This window comes from Panthera tigris, chromosome C1 (genome assembly GCF_018350195.1).
Source record: "Panthera tigris isolate Pti1 chromosome C1, P.tigris_Pti1_mat1.1, whole genome shotgun sequence".
NCBI classification, from domain to species: domain Eukaryota; kingdom Metazoa; phylum Chordata; class Mammalia; order Carnivora; family Felidae; genus Panthera; species Panthera tigris.
This window is the reverse complement of record NC_056667.1, coordinates 47,535,810-47,552,463: the sequence shown is the minus strand read 5'-3', so window position 1 is coordinate 47,552,463 and position 16,654 is coordinate 47,535,810.

The window sequence follows — 16,654 nt, the reverse complement described above, 5'->3', positions numbered from 1 at the left end:
GGCCACTTCCCTCCTAAATGATCTATTTGTTTATGGTGGCTTTTAGTTGGTTCTCTTGGTTTTACGAGGTATATAACCACATGATCTGCAAATCAACATAGTTTTATCTTCTTTCCACTATTTATACCTCAAATTATTTATTGATCTTTTTGCACTGACTCACAGTGTCGTGAGTACAGTGTCGTGGTGATAGTGAGCTTTCTTTGTGAGACTATCTCTTAAGACTACGTCTAGCCAGGGGGCCTTTTGGACTCTTGAAATGTGTCTATTTGAGACTGAGGAATTTTATTAGTTTTAAATAATTTAAATTTAAATACCTGTTTACTTAAGTCTTCTTTAATTTCTCTCAGCCATGCTTTGTAGATTTCAGTATATAGGTCTTGCACATTTTTTTTTTTTTTTTTGCCAGATTTATCCCTGGGTATTTCACATCATTTGATGCTATTGTAAATGTTTCCTTCTACAATTTGAATTTCCAATTGTTCCTTGCAGCTGTTTAGCAAAACAATGGATTTTTAATATTGATATAACTTGCAAACTTGTAGAACTCACTTATTAGTTCTCCTAGATTTTTCCTAGATTCCATCAGATTTTCTAAACAGACAATCATATTAACTATGAATAAAGAGTTTTATTTCTTCCTTTCTAGTCTGGGTTCCCTTATTTATTTATTTTTTTTTTTCTGGCCTTACTATACTGGATAGAAACTCCACTGTAATGCTGGTAAGATGCCATGAGAGATCATACCATTGTTTTCCCAACGTTAGGGGGAAAGTATTTTTTTTACTATCAAGTATAATGCTAGCCTAAAGTTTTTCATAAACACCCTTTATCAGGTTGAAAAAATTCCCTTCTATTCCTAGTTTGTTTCAAGTTTTTATCAGGAATTGATCTTTCATCTGTTGAGATGAACATACGGTTTTTCTTCCACACCTCGTTAACCTGATAAATGTCATTGATTGATTTTTGAATAGTAAACCAACTTTTTATTCCTGGGATAAACTCCATTTCGTCATAGGTATCATTATTTGTATATATTGTTGGATTCAATTGCTAAAATTTTGTTCAACATTTTTGCACCTATGTTCATGAGGGAAATTGGGCTGTAGTGTTTGTTTGTTTGTTTGTTTGATCTTTGGTTTTAGTATCACGTTAATTCTGGCATCATAAATTGAGTTGGAAAGTATTCCCTTCTTTTCAATTTTCTGGAATAATTTGTGTTAAATTGGTATCTCATCCCATGTGTTCGGTAGATTGCATCTTGTGAAAAATATTGGGCCTAAAATTATATTTGTGCATAGGTTTTCAACTACAAATTCAACTTCCTTGTTATAGGGCAATTCAGGTTATCTGTTTCTTCTCCAGTGAGCCTTAGTAGTTTGTGTCTTTCAAGGGATATGTCCATTTCATCTAAGTTGTCACCTTTATTGGCACAGAGTTACTTACGATATTCCCTGGGTGACTCGGTTGAGCATCCAACTTCGGCTCACAGTTCGTGAGTTCAAGCCCCGCATTGGGCTCTCTGCTATCAGCACAGAGCCCACTTCATATCCTCTGCTCATGCTCTCTCTGAAAAAAAATTAACATTTAACAAAAATCTTCCCCAATATTCCTTTTAATATCTGTAGTGATGTCACCTTTCCTGTTTCTGATATTCAACATTTGTGTCTTTTTTTTCTTGGATCAGTCTAGCTGAAGGTTTATTGATTTTATTTCCTCAAAGAACCAGCTTTTGGCTTTCTTGATTTTCTTCATTGTTTTTCTCTTTTCTATTCCACTGATTGCTGCTCTGATCCTTACCATTTCCTTTCTTCTTCTCATTTTGGGTTTGATTTGCTCTTCTGTTTCTAGTTTCTTAAGATAGAAGCAACAGTAATTGACTTAAGATCTTTCTTTACTACTGTAAGCATCAATTTTCCTGTATGTTCTGCATCAGTAGCATTCTACAGATTTTAATACATACCATTTTCATTTTCATTTAGTTCAAAATACTTTACAACTTCCCTTTAATTTCTTCTTTGACCCATGAGTTACTCACGAGTGCAAGTGTTGGGTACTGTTCCCTCTCGCTTTTTTGGAGGATTCTTTCCCCAGTCTCAGAGAGCATCCTCACGGGGGTGCACTGACCCAGATCCTGTGTAGATCATTAGAGGCCTGTTTCCACGTGGCTCTCTCCTATCCAGTGCTCTGGCCTGCTCATTCCATCTACACTTATCTCTCTGAACTCTTAGCTTCATCTCCTCAACTTGGATGGTCTTCTAGACTCTGCCTCGGTCCCACCCTCATGCCACAGCCTAGAAACCCTCTCGAGGCAGTGATCCGGCACAGTTGCAGGGTTCCCCTCATTCGTTTCCTGTCTTTCAGGGATTGTTGACCTTCATTTCCCGAGGTCTAGTGTTTTGAAAACCACTATTTTATGTATTTTGTCTGGTTTTTTTTTTGGTTGTTTCAGGTGGAAGAGGAAATCCAGTCCTTCTTACCAACTGCAGTTGAATTCAGAAATCAAGCTAGCTGGGTTTTATTTACTTATTTTTTTTTTAATTTATTTCTGCCATTCTCTAAACTGTTTTGATTTGTTGTTTTTATGTGCAGCTTTTCTGATATTTAGGATGGTTTCTATTTCTGTTGCAGTGGTTACTATTTTAATGATGTCTTTATATAACCAACACCTTTTGTTCTCTCTACCCTTTGGATAGTATCTATTAATGAGTTCATTACTCTAGGCCATGACACAATCAGTGTGCTTGTCTGTCTCTTCCTCTTCTTCTTGACAAACAAATGAAGGGACGCCTGGGTGGCTCAGTTGGTTAAGCGGCCAACTTTAGCACAGGTCATGATCTCGCGGTTTGTGAGTTCGAGCCCCGCGTCAGCTCTGTGCTGACAGCTCCGAGCCTGGAGCCTGTTTTGGATTCTGTGTTTCCTCCTCTCTCTGCCTCTCCCGTGCTTGTGCTCTGTCTCTCTCTGTCTCTCAATAATAATAAATAAATGTTAAAAAAAAAAAAAAAAGTGTCAGTCCACAGCATTATCTTGCTTAGTGTGTTTGTTTGCATGGGTACTTAAGCAATTAACCATATATTTCTATTACTTGAGTCTTCAGCTTTTCCTCCCACTTCTTATGTCTTTAGTATAATTTCCTGGTAGAATAAGGGAGGAAACGTTCACTTAAATAGGCGTATTTGCCGCAGAAGTCCCCAAAGCATCAGTATAGGATACAGAGACACACATCTGAGCCCAGCCTCTGTAATCACTCTACTGTGACCTTAAGACAGCGGCTTAAGCTGTCAGAGCCTCCATTCTCTAGTTTTTAAGATGGGATAATATCTATCAAGGTTGTGATGAGTCTTGAGCCATAGAATACACGTGAGATGCTTAGCATAAAGCCCGATACATATACGATGCATATAAAAACTTAGAAAATGCAGGCTATCAGTAGCAGCAACAGCAAGAAAAATCAGCAAGAAAACATCCATGTAGTGCACAGCACACAGCGGGTTCTGTGCCAGCTGCCTTACGTTCCTTATTTCATTTCATCTTGACCACGAACCTGTGGCAAATGCATCACCCTCATTAGAGATGAGGGGAGACTGTAAGAGGTTAAGAATACACTAAAGTCACCGGTGTGTAAGTGACTGTGGTAGAATTAAGACTCAAATATTCTGCGGCCAAGTCCAGAGCATGCTCTCTCACCCCTACTCTACGGCTGCCTTTATTATTCTGAGCTCTGCCCTGCTAATGAAAGTGTGTGCACACACATTCACACACACATGTGTGCGCTCACTTTATTCTGAGAACAAACTTGGCCTCACAGCTCAGTATATAGACAGGATACACCTGGACGAATATAATTTGCCTGTTTTTCCAAACTCTAGGTTCAGAGTCTGGCTTGCAGACAAGGTACAGATGGAAATCTTCCTGGACTCAGACCAAGAAGAGGAGAAAGAGTGGGAAAGGCTTGCCCCATGGCCTCTAGTAGCACTGAGTAAACCCAACTTGAACTGATGTTGGGAGATCAGCTCGTGGAATCAAGCCATTGACACTCACTGGCTTGTCTAGCACTTTACCAAGTTCTTCAGTATCCATGCCCGCTTGGGCTTTTCATAGCACTATTATAGCTGAGAAAATGGAGGCTCAGAGAAGTTAATGTTTTGCCCAAAGCCACACAGTTAATCAGTGATAGGGCCTAGAGGACAATCCCAGATCACAACACTTGTCCAGCACTTTTCTCACGATATGTATTTGACATCATGGATGGCATTTATCTTTTCATAGTTCTATTGTGGGCATGATCAATAGTCAAATCAATAGTTCTATTGTGCCCCATAGATGTGGAAGAGGAGAATCAATATTTACATGTGTCCAGTCTTCAGCACTGTATGATAAGTTGCAACAGATAAAAAGACGTGAAAGTGGTCTTTGTTCTCAATACTCATTCATTCATTTCTCTATTCACTCATTCATTCTAAAAGTACATTGGGTTCCAGATTGGGTTAGGAGTTGGGGAATACTCTTCAAGGGGCTCACTGTGTAATGAAAGAAACAGATTCCAAAGTCAACTGCTCCAATTCAGTGGGAGAAGCTAAAATTAAGAGTATTGGGAGGTGATGAGCATATCATTGACAGTACTTCACTTTGCCTGTGGGATCTAGGAAGGCATCCCCACAAGGGGCTGAGTGTGGAAGGAGCCATAGGAGGTCAGGGAGTGGGATTTGCCACCGACAGAGGCAGAAGTGAGCATGTCTCTTTCAGAGGACCACCAGTGATTCCATGTGGCCAAGGCCAGGGAGGGCTGGGAGCAAAGCTGAAAGCTAGGCAGTGTTCCTGCAGAGGAGTTTAGACTTCCTCCTGCAGATGGTGGAAACACATTTTAATTTTTTTTCACGTTTATTTATTTTTGAGAGAGAGAGACAGAGACAGAGTACAAGTAGGGGAGGGGCAGAGAGAGAGAGGGAGACACAGAATCTGAAACAGTCTCCAGGCTCTGAGCTGTCAGCACAGAGCCCAAGGCGGGGCTCTAACTCAGGAATGGTGAGATTATGACCTGAGTTGAAGTCGAATGCCTAACCGACTGAGCCACCCAGGTGCCCCTGGAAACGTAGGCAGAAGAGTAGTAAGATGGTCAAATGTGGTTAGAAAGCTCACTGTGGTACAGGTGGGGAGAATGGACTAACAGGGAAGGGGACCAGTGAAGAGGCTGGTCAAGGTGAGGGCCTGTGGTAGCTGTGGAACGTGGAGAATTGCTCTGGCGAGCCCCCACTCACATTGAAGCTTCAGCATAGACAACAGCTCAGAGAAGGACCTTCAGTCCAGCTAGAAGCTTTCCTTAAGGCACCCTGAAAACTCTCTCCCATTCCCTCAAACAGAAGAAGAGTTCAGTGGTAGTTAACAGCAATGGCTTTGAAGTCAGCTTTTGAGACACTGCATGGTGCCTCCACTGCTAACTAGCTATGTGACCTTGGGCAAGTTGCTTATTCTCTCTGTTGCCTCAATTTCCTTATCTATGAAGCAAAGATAATAAGGGCCATCTGGGTGGCTCAGTTGGTTGAGCATCTGACTCTTAATTTGGGCTTAGGTCATGATCCCAGGATCGTGGGATTGACCCCTGCATCGGGCTGGAGTCTGCTTGAAAGTCTCTCCCCACCGCCTCCCCAGCTGGCGCATTCTCTCTGTTTCTCTGATATAAAACATAAATAAATAAATAAATATAATAATGTTACCCTACCTCTGAGGGTTATTGTGATTAAATTATTCAATGCATTTAAAGTGCATAGAACAGTGTTTGGCAATGATTAAGTGTGCAGTTAAAAGTGGAGTTATAGTGCCATCACACCCATTCGCTGTAGGGGAATTGTGTGCTTGTGGGTGTACTGGACCAGTCTGAGAACTCCTTGGGGACAGGTAACCTCATGTCCAGCAGAGAGCCTGGGACATAGACTCCTCAAAGAATACCTGTGGAACGGATTAGAGATGAGGCTAATGACAAAGAGATATGTAGGAGTTAAATCACGCATCACCGGGGGTTGATTGGACATTATAGAGAGGGTTAGTGAGGAGAATAAAATCATTTCTAGGGTTCTGAATGGGGACAGGAAGATGATGGTGATGTCATGGCTGAGATAGGGAATTAGAAAGAAGGAACTGGATCTGAGGAACAGAGGCTAACACACACAAGATCAAATCAATAGGACTGAAAGAAGCTGAGGTTTGAACTCAGATTCCACGGACAGTTTATAAGAACGTGCATGTCTGTGCCGAGCACAGGATCTAATGCATAGCACTTCATAATACGTATCAGATGAGGTGGGGAATGTTTGCATGAATGGACGTCTTTTGTAGGTGCCAGGATATCATGGTTGCTTTTCTCTTCAGTGATAGAGGTCTGTGTGGAGGTTAAAAGAAAAAAAAAAAAGAAAGAAAAAGTCACCATAAGATTTATTTTTCTAATCTTTCTCTTAAGTTTTATTTATTTTGAGAGAGAGAGAGTGAGTAGGGGAGGGGCAGAGAAAGAGGGAGAGAGAGAGAGAATCTCAAGCACTGTCAGCTCAGAGCCCCATGCAGGACTTGAACTCATGAACTGTGAGATCAAGACCTGAGCTGAAGTCGGACACTTAATTGCCTGAGCCACCACCCAGGCATCCCCACCGTCAGATTTAAAAATGAAGAACTAGTAGCCGGTATTTTAAGTGAGAGAATATGGGAGCCATCTTTTTCCCTTTTTTTGGCACATCAGGACATGTTTTATTATCTCCAGCTTCAGGACATACTCTCACAAACTGCTAGGAAGGATGACTCAAACCAGGAAGTTTGGCAAAGCCCAGGCCAAAAAAAAAAAAAAAAGCAAAAAAAAAAAAAAGCAATGTCAAGGAATCTAGGAACATAGGAAAATGCCTGGCGACAAGCGAACAAGTCACACGGGCTCCTCTACGTATGACTCCAAGTTCAGTCACCACACCTCCTCAGACACAAGCTGAAGTCGAGCTGCTTGTGGGGCTGGCGTCTGAGTAGGAGAAGCAGAAAGAACCGTCTGCAATAGTTCCTGTTTGGAATTGATAAGCTTTCCTTCAGTACAAGGTAGCTAGTAGAGCAGTAATGGTAATTATAAGAATGCCTATAATTAATCAAATGTTTACTACTTCCAGAACATGGTAAGTGCCTTACAAACATCATTTCATTTAAACCTCCTCAATTCCTACAAGAAACATGCTGCCTGTCCCCTGTGGAAAGATGGGGAAACTCAGCCGCGGAGAAGTGAAGTAACCTGATCGAGGTCACACAGCGAGTGAGGCCTTGAGATCTGAAGTCCAGCTTGCCTGACTCCAAAGCCCGTGATACTAACCCTATTCACACACAGTTTTTCTCCGTGACTCCTTCACACTGGGGCCGTGCATTTAACTTCATCTAAGCGAGTCTAATTGGGGCATGAGGCTCACATTCTAACTCCAGGTAGGACAAGACAAGAGTGTCCCTGCTCAAAGGCCCTTCATCAGTCCAAAAGAATCAGAGAGGCATTGTGCAAGGATCAAGAGACACGGGTTCAGAGAACTGGGTCCACATATTGACATTGCCGCTTACTAGTGGCAAGGCTTTCCCCCGATCGCTTAAATTCTTCGGGCCTCTATTTGTTAGTTTCTTTGTTTTCACTCACCCCCGACTCTGGAATATAAAAGGGTTTGCCTAGGGATGCCTGGGTGGCTCAGTTGGTTAAGTGTCCAAGTCTTGATTTAGGTTCAGTTCATGATCTCATGGTTCATGGGTTCGATCCCTGTGTCAGGCTCTGTGCTGACAGCGTGGAGCTTGCTTGGGATTCTCTCTCTCTCTTTCTCTCTCTGCCCCTCCCTCACTTGTGCACTCACTCTCTCAAAAATAAATAAATAAACTTAAAAAAAAGGGTTTGCAGAAATGATTTGTCAAAGCTTTTGAAAAACTGTTATTTTTATTTCAACATTTGTATCTTTTCCACTAGAAACTTTTCCTGTCAAAAAGTAATATATACTTACTAAAGAAAAAACATATTTTAAAAAAAGGTAATATGCAATTGTTTAAGAAAGGATACAGAAGAGTAAAAATAAATCTGATTCTTTTTAGTGCAAATGGAATCACTCTTCAAATTCTGAACTTAAAGGACTATCAGAGAGGCTGGCTCCACCTTTAACAATAGCAATAAAAAGTCATGTTTGGGTCTTTCCTGTCACTTCCTAAACATTTCTTGACTTTCCTTTTGAAGAAGTTTGTATTTCATATTGTACTTTTCAGTGCTTAGATCTAAAGACGTACAAAGTTCTTATGAAGACTTTTTTATTCTTTTGAGGACTGCAAATAAAATAGAGCAAAACAAAAACATACTAGGGAATTTTTTTTTTTCCCCAAAATAATTCACTCCACAATCTCTTATTAAGAACTCACCGTGTCCAGGTCTGGTGTGAGGCGATACCCAGAATGCAGTGCGATCCCTGGTGAGGAGGCCCAATGCCTAGTAGAAGAAGTGAATGGAGTTAAGTATGCAGTGCCCTGAGCTCACACAAAGGGAGCTATGAATTCTGTCACAGAGCAGGGGACAAAGGCTGAGTCCAACAGATGGCAAAGACTTAGAAAAGCAACCACAAGCTCTAGGGTGATTATCTGGTTCTAGAGTGGCATAGGATTTATCTTCCATGCTGGGGTACTTGATAACGAAAGGGGAAGTACTGATAATTATGTCAGAATACTGGGTGAACACCAGAATTTCCTGGGCAAATGAGATCAGATGGTCACCTCACTTCATGCTAACATTTCGTTGTGAGAAATGGGGCTCTGAATCTCATTTTCTTTTAAGTTTATTTATTTATTTTGAGAGAGAGAGAGAGAGAGAGCAAGCAGGAGAGGAGCAGACAAAGAGAAGACAGAGAATCCCAAGCAGTCTCCATGCTGTCAGCACAGAGCTGGACATGGGGCTCAGGGCTCAGTCTCACAAACCATGAGATCATGACCTGAGCCAAAATCAAGGGTCGAATGCTTACCAACTGACTGAGCCACCCAGGCACTCCTGAATCTCATTCTTTACACATTGAAACCTGTGATGGAAATGGTATGTTCAGAATGCTCCAGGGAAGGCTTCCCCACCCTGGCTAACTTCCTGAACAACTTGTAGAGGTTCCCTTAACAATGCCTTTCAGTCCTGTTGTTGGAATCTAGCATAACATCAACACAGCAAACAAATTGTTCAAACTAAAAAAGCACATTCTTGTATCATCCTTAACTTAGTTTCATAGTGACATGAGACTTTCCAAACCACATTGATGTTCAGCCTTAGGAGTTTGGGGTTTTCCACACTGCTTTGGGGACCAACTCAGAGCCCTAACTCTCAATGTTTCCAGTTGATATTCCTTGATTTATTTGTGTATTTAGTTATAATTCCAAAGAGGTTATGATGATTATCTCCTTGCAGAGACTATTTGGAAAAGTCTTGGGAGTAGAAGAGGAAATACAAAACATTTTAAAATAAGACTGGTGCCATCAAGATGTGACATCTGCTTGTGCATGAGGCAGAAAGCACAGCATGTGCAAAGGCACAGGGGCAGGAAAAACCATGGAGGGAATTGTGTGGAATTCTCTGGCTGGAAATGAGCTTGGGAATATGGTGGGAGGAGAGTTGAGGGGTGCCTGGGTGGCTCAGTCAGTTAAGCATCTGACTTCAGCTCAGGTTATGATCTCATGGTTCATGAGTTTGAGCCCCACATCGGGCTCTTTGCTGACAGCTCAGAGCCTGGAGCTTGCTTCAGATTCTGTGTCTCCCTCTCTCTGCCCCTTCCCAGCTTGCACTCTGTCTCTCTGTCTTTCTAAAAAATAAATAAACATTAAAAAAATTTTTAAATGGGGAGTTGAGACTAGATAGTGAAGGCCCTTGAATGCCACCCCAAGGAGTTTAGACTTCATCCTGTTGGAATTGATGAGTCTCTGGAGCTGTTCAAGCAGGATATTTGCTTTTGGAAAGAGAGAAAACCAAACAAAGCCAGGGAGAGTCAGTGGTCCTGGAGCGAATTTCTCCCTTCAGGTTTGCAGTGTTGATTTGCTCCAAACTTTTCCTTAATGTGTTCCCTGACTCACTATACTCCAAACACCACCCCAACGGAATGTATCCCAATCGACTAGTGATTATAGACACAAATTTCAGATGCTTTGGGTTTAGCCCAATCCCAAACCGAGGATGGATTGGAATCTTTTAGCATTCCCTAGCTCTACGCCCACATGGGAGTCTGGATGGATGAGGGGGCTGGCCAGGCACAGAGAGGTGAGAGTGGGGGCCTTCTGTCTTCTGACCACCCTCTTGGAAACTGCTCCCAAAGACTTTCCTTGGGGGAATTTATAATCTTCATTCCCTCCACCCTCCACCCAAATCATGTCTGCCTGGGCGCCAAGTCCAAAGTCATGAAGCTAATGTAAAAATGGCAGCTGTATACTTTTCAGCTACTTGGGATGCTTAATGAATGGACTGGCTTGAAAGATGAAAGGCTCCTTGACCCCAGAGGTATTTGAACAGGCTTGCTTTAGAGAGGTTTCTTTCAGGCAGTAGGAAATTGGAGTCTGACAAATGAGGATTCTACTCTGCATCCGACTACTTACAACCTCTGAGCCTCTGTTATCTCAGCTGTAAAATAGGGATCATAATAGCACCTTCTTTATAGGGTTCTCAAGGGGAAAAACAAACAAACAAACAAACAAGATAATGATGTCACTTGACCCAATGTTAGGCACTGGTATGTATTCTGTAAAAGCTGGCAATCATCATGGTTAGCAGGGTCATCTACCAATGGTTGAGCTTTGTGCTTCCAATCATGAAACAGTCATTTATTTCTGAGTATGACCTCTACTCTGGAACATGACACAAGCAGAAGTCCTATAGGCAAAGAACTGGTCATCAACACCATTGAATATTACCCATCAGAGACCATCTAGCTGTGGGAACCAAACTTCCCATTTTGCAGAGGGAGAAATAAATTCAGAGACAGGAATTAAGTTACACACCTTAAGTTACAGATAGATCCTTGACGAGACCTCATGCTTCCCTCACGTTCAGTACCGTTCTTTTTGTTTCATTTTCTGTTAACAAGCAAAATTCAGGACCTTCAGTGATCCTGCCTTCCTTACATATACGAACTCATTCGATTCTTACAGTAACCTCATGCAGCTGATCTCATTGTTAATCTCCATTTTATGGATAAAAGAATTGAAAATGAGAGAGGTTAAATCATTTATTCAAGCCTCACAGCCAGCAAGCAGTAAAGCCAAGATGGGAGCCTGGGCAGTCCTGCTTCAATGCCCGGCTCCTTAACTATAACCACATACTGACCCCCTCAAAGTGAAAAAAAAATGTGTGCTGTCTCCCTTAGAGGAATACATTCCCTGGAGAAGAGACACAAAGCCACAAGAGTGTCTAGTCATGTGTCTCAGGCACAAGGAGAACGAAAGAGGGAGGGTTTAGTTCTGCAAGGAGAGGAAGGAGAGAATTCGGAAAGCTGCCTGGAGGAGGTGGCCTCTAGCCAGTTTTCAGAGCTGGCTTGTTGTCCTCTAAGCTGATGAGGGCATGCGCAATGCGAAGGCATTCCTGGCACATGGAAGCATCTCACCTGAGGCAGGCAGGTATGAAGCGGAGGGTCTTAGTGGATACCACAAGGGCCAGGACACCAGCCACTAACTCGGTGTGCGACATGGGCAAGTTACTTAACCTCCAGAGACCTCAACTGCTTCTTCTGTAGAATGGGGATAATAACCCTGCCTTGTGAAACTATTTGAACATTAAATGAAATCATGTGTTATTCTTCTTCCTTTATTTACCCATTATAAAACTATTTCCCTCAGTAAAAATTTTTAATTGAGTCTTTTTTTTTTACACTTACGCTCACAGTAGCATTAGCAATAATCCTGAGTGGCTTATTAGTCATTCGTAATAACAATATAATTAATGATAATGTTAATTGCCTTTGATGGAGGGCACTAAGTACTTAATATGTATAATCTATATTTATCTAATCTACTCCTCAAAACATACCTTAAAGATAAGTATCATTATCCCCATTTTTTCAGAGAGATTAAGAAATTTACACAAAGGTCACCAGCTAGGAAGTGGCAGGACTAGTTTTCAGACCTAGGTCTGTCTGTCCAGAAAAATGCCCGACAGACAGAGAATGCCCTGTGTTTTGAGTTCATGTTGGTCTTGGCAAAGTCCCTTAGCCTCTTTCTCAGAAAGAAAACAAACATTGGAAGGGGTTTGCTAACACGTTGGAACAGGAACGCCCTAGTGAGGGAGGGAAGGGGCCTGCTGAGGCAGGAAGATGAGTCCATATTTGGAGGGTGGTGTTGGGGAGGCCCCTCAGCCTTTTCTCCCCAAGCCCAGAGGTCCCAGGGAGAGCCTGGCTTGAACTGGAACCTTGAGCTGCCCAGAAGTCATGGCATCTTGGCAGGTAGGTGTGTGCCTTCTCAGGCCTCAGGTGGCCCCGGCAAGCCAGCGGCGTCCTGCCCGCCTGTGAGGGTTGTGAGGCTGCAGGCTGGTAACCCAGCCCTTCCCCCGTGGGTGTCTCCCAGGCAGCAGGGAGTTAATCTGCTATCTGTTGGGAAGGCTTCCAGAACCCTCCTCCCCCGCCTGTGTTTGCTCAGGGCTGGGCTCTTCAGAAACTGAAACCAGCAAGACACCAGGCCGGCCAGGCCTCATGGGATCCTGCCTGGGTTTACCTTCTATGGGGAGGATCAGAGAGCTGGGCGGGGCAGAGTCTGGAGCCTGGGCAGGGCCTGTGGATGTGGCAGGCTCCCCTCGGCCTCCTCCCAGGGAGTTAGGCCCACCCCCGCCTCCACCACCACCACCAGGGATCAGCTCAGGGCCCTGGGGAAGCACATGGCCAGACAAGCCAGGGTGGCCCTGCCCCTCACCACCTCTGAGACACTGAACAAACCACTGAACTCCAGTTTCAGTTGCTTGCACTGTAAAATGGGGATAAATAATGCCTGGCCTTTGGATTCGGTAACATATGTGTAGTGCTTAACACGTAAGAAGTGCTCAGTATATAGGGTCAGTGTATCGATGTCCTCGTTGCTGTTGTTGCTGTTGCCGTGGGGGCAGCCTGCTTTGTGAGGTAGTTAGCTCCCATGGCTCAAAGTGTTCAAGCAAAAGTTGAACGAGACGGGAAAAAAGAAAAAAGAAACAGAACAGGAGGGGATTGACACTGCCATACCCACATACTGGCCTGGTCCCTCCAGAATCACCTGGGAAGCCCAAGCACCACCTCACACACACTGAATCCAAACTTGTTGGATTTATCTAATCCTGAAGGCAAACTTTTACAAAAGTGCAGCTTCCTTTTATGAGCCAATGACCTAGGCCAATAATTTCTACATTTTCCATCTTTGAAAGGCCCTCATGCTTTTCCCTCCTACACCATCGATTAACTAGTGTAAGATATTTTATTGACCAAACTAGATTTGTTAACTCATAATTAACTCATTTGCACACTACATATGGAGACTGTAGAGACCCAGAGTTCATTCAATGAATAATCATTCACTCAACGAATATTTATTGAATAACTGGCATGTGCCAGGCTCTATGCTATGTCATAGGGGATGGTGGAAAAGAAGGTGGACAAGAGCTCTGTCCTTCTGGGCTTTCCAGTCGGGCATGGAAGTGCAGAAAAGGAACAAGGATTCAAACACTGACACTGAAGCCAAGAGAATTCCACAGAGTATAAGACACACAATATTTCTACAGTAAGCAGATAGCGTTCCAGTCAATAGCAAGTAAAGTTGATGTATCAGTTCCTCTGTACAGCATCCATATAGAGAGAGGTGGAGGCCCCTCCCCAGCATGCACTTACCCATGGGCACACACGCACACACACACACACACACACACACACACACCAATGGCATTATTATTTTTATGAATCCCAAGAGGTCCAGGGTCTTTGGATCAAGAACAGCTAAGGCCTTATGAAGAAAGGAAGACACTTTGGACCTAATTCCTGCTCATGTGGCCTGTCCCATTGCCTCTAACACCCCATGAACAGCTACTGGCCGGTGACCCCAAACACTCCGAGCAGAGTGGCTAGGGGTGTGGGTTCCAAAGCCAGACAGCCTGGGATTGAACCCCAGCTTGATTCCTTATTAGATGCGTGATCATGGACAGGCTCCTATGAGTTCACAGGCACGTAGGCAAGCCCTCTGTGTGCCCATGAATGATAATACCCACTCAGAGCTGTTGTGGAGATTTTAGAGATGGTAGTGAACGCCGCGGTAGGCATCAGCATCTGAGCTGTTCTTATCCTATACTACTTTTTTGCCTTTGATGGTCTCTCTGCTTCAAGTACCATCCTCACTTTTCTATCCGGGGAGCATAGAGTTACTGGTGCAACGTCCCTTCCTCTCTAGAGCCTTCTGTGGTTAGCGTGATGCTTTCTCCTCTGGGTTCCTCTGGGTTCCTATAGCTCTTCACGCATACCTCTTAGAGCGCCTCACACACCGCAACCGTGTTTCTTATTGTAGAGGCATTCTCCTCCCTCTCTGGATTACAGGTTCTTGAAGAGCAGGGGCCATATTTTATACATCTTTTCATCTTTAGGGACAAGACGGTCCCTCAGACAGAATAAACACTTGCCACTGCCTGTTGAACTAATAATGAAGGATAGACAATGGGGGGATGGATGAAGTGACATGCCCAGGATCACAGAATTCTGGTCTGCATTTAGTGTATGTTAGGAAGAGTGCTTTCCTGAGCTTCCGGTTTCTCATTTGGAAAACAGAACCGATAATAATGGTACCTAGGTCTCGGGTTTGGGAGGGTTAAATGAGGTACATACAGGGCAGTGTTCAAGTATGAGCTTTAGAATCAGATTGTTTGAGTGCAAGTCCCAGCTTCACTACTCATAAGTTATGTGAGGTCTAATATGTTCTCGACCTCGCTGTGCCCAGAGAAGATCGATCTTAAACCAAAAAGAGCATATCATCATTAATGGGCTATTCAGAGAATGAAAGGAGGTACTCTTTATGAAGTCACCAGTGCCTGGCACAGAGTAGGTATTCAGCAAATAAGTATTGGTTCCTTCCCACTTTCTCCAAACCTGTAGGCCCTGGACTCTGAAAGTCCAAAACAGCTGTTCAAATGCTACATTTTGCTCTGAGTGACTAATGTCCCTTAAGCCAAAGTTGGAAAGCCGACTCCAGAACTAAGCTTACATTCAAGTGCTGAATTAGATTCAGGGAATGTGGCTGCCTGGTTTATTTAATTAATAAGGAAACTTTGGAAAAGGGGGCAATTTAAAATCAACAAGCATGCCAAGGAAATTAAAAAGAAAGAACTAGCCCACAATTTCATATGTGGGTTTCATATGTCATTGGAATAGTCCCTTCTGTAAAGACATGAATAGTGGGATCATCCAAACCCAAGTTAATGTTTTACAAACTGTAAGACCAATGGCCGGAATTCTGTTTGGGGAGCAAATGAACCAGTTAATCAGTGTACTGCCCTGTAACGATTCTTGAATTTCCTACTTCTTCATCATAACATTTTCATAATAAACTCATTATTCAAAATTCTCCAGTGGCCACATGTCTATTACTAAAGCATAATACTAAAGGGTATGGAAGAGAAAAAAAGGTATTTTCGTTTTGGACATGGAATCCCATCATACTCCCAGACCGATTGCCCCAAACCTCCTTTAGGTAGGATTTAGAAGAGGTTGAAATGAGGTTGCCCAGGACCCTGGGAGCTACGGTTGTCAGTGGCCCAGTCAGCCAGCATTTGGCAGTTCAGTTCAGATAGGAAACTGGACAGGGCAAGGGTCTCAATAGACCCAAAGGATGAGCTGCACGGTGGGGGAGGTGGAGGGCAGGAATCTTATTAGCAAAACCAGCTGCCTGCCAAGTTGGGCGTGTGTCCGAATTTCTGAAGAAAAGGAAATCGCAGCTGTTAGCTTTAGCCTCAAGCCTCTAAGGACTGGGAAGAAAGTGGGGTGGGGGTGGCTAGGGAGAGTACTCCACTCCCTCTGCCCCAAGCACACTCTACCTGCATACTGCACCCTGAACTTTCTTAACCTAACACCTCCTTATCCAGACCTTGAACCAGGTCAGACACCTGCTCCAAAAACTCTTCCCGGATCTCTCCAATTGGGGGAAGAATCGCTCTCTTCTTCCCCATGTGCCTGGGGAACTTTGTGTCTCCGTTTTAAAATTTCTCAGACTTCTTTACGATATGCCTGCCAACCTCCTCCATTCTTTTTTTCTCTTATCTTCCTCTTTTTAAATAGCTTTATTGGGGGTATAATTGACATACGATAAACCACATGTACTTGAAGGCACAATTCCTTATGGATGGACCTGCGAACCATAGCACCACCAAGACAGCGAACGTATCCATCGCCCCAAAGGTTTCTTCGTGGCTCCCTTCTCCAAACAGACACCCATCTGCTTTCTGTCCCTGTAGATCAGCATTTCCTACAGTTCTATATAAACGGAGTGATAGAGTATATCCTCTTTTTCGAGTGGCTTCACTCACTGAGCACAGCTATGTTGAGATTCATTTATTCTACCTTCCCTCTTCCCCGAAACATGGGCTTCCCTGGGGAGAAATGGGGTGCAGCCAGAACACGAAGCTCGACATAGGGCACACAGGAAGAGCCATGGTGGAAGACACTGG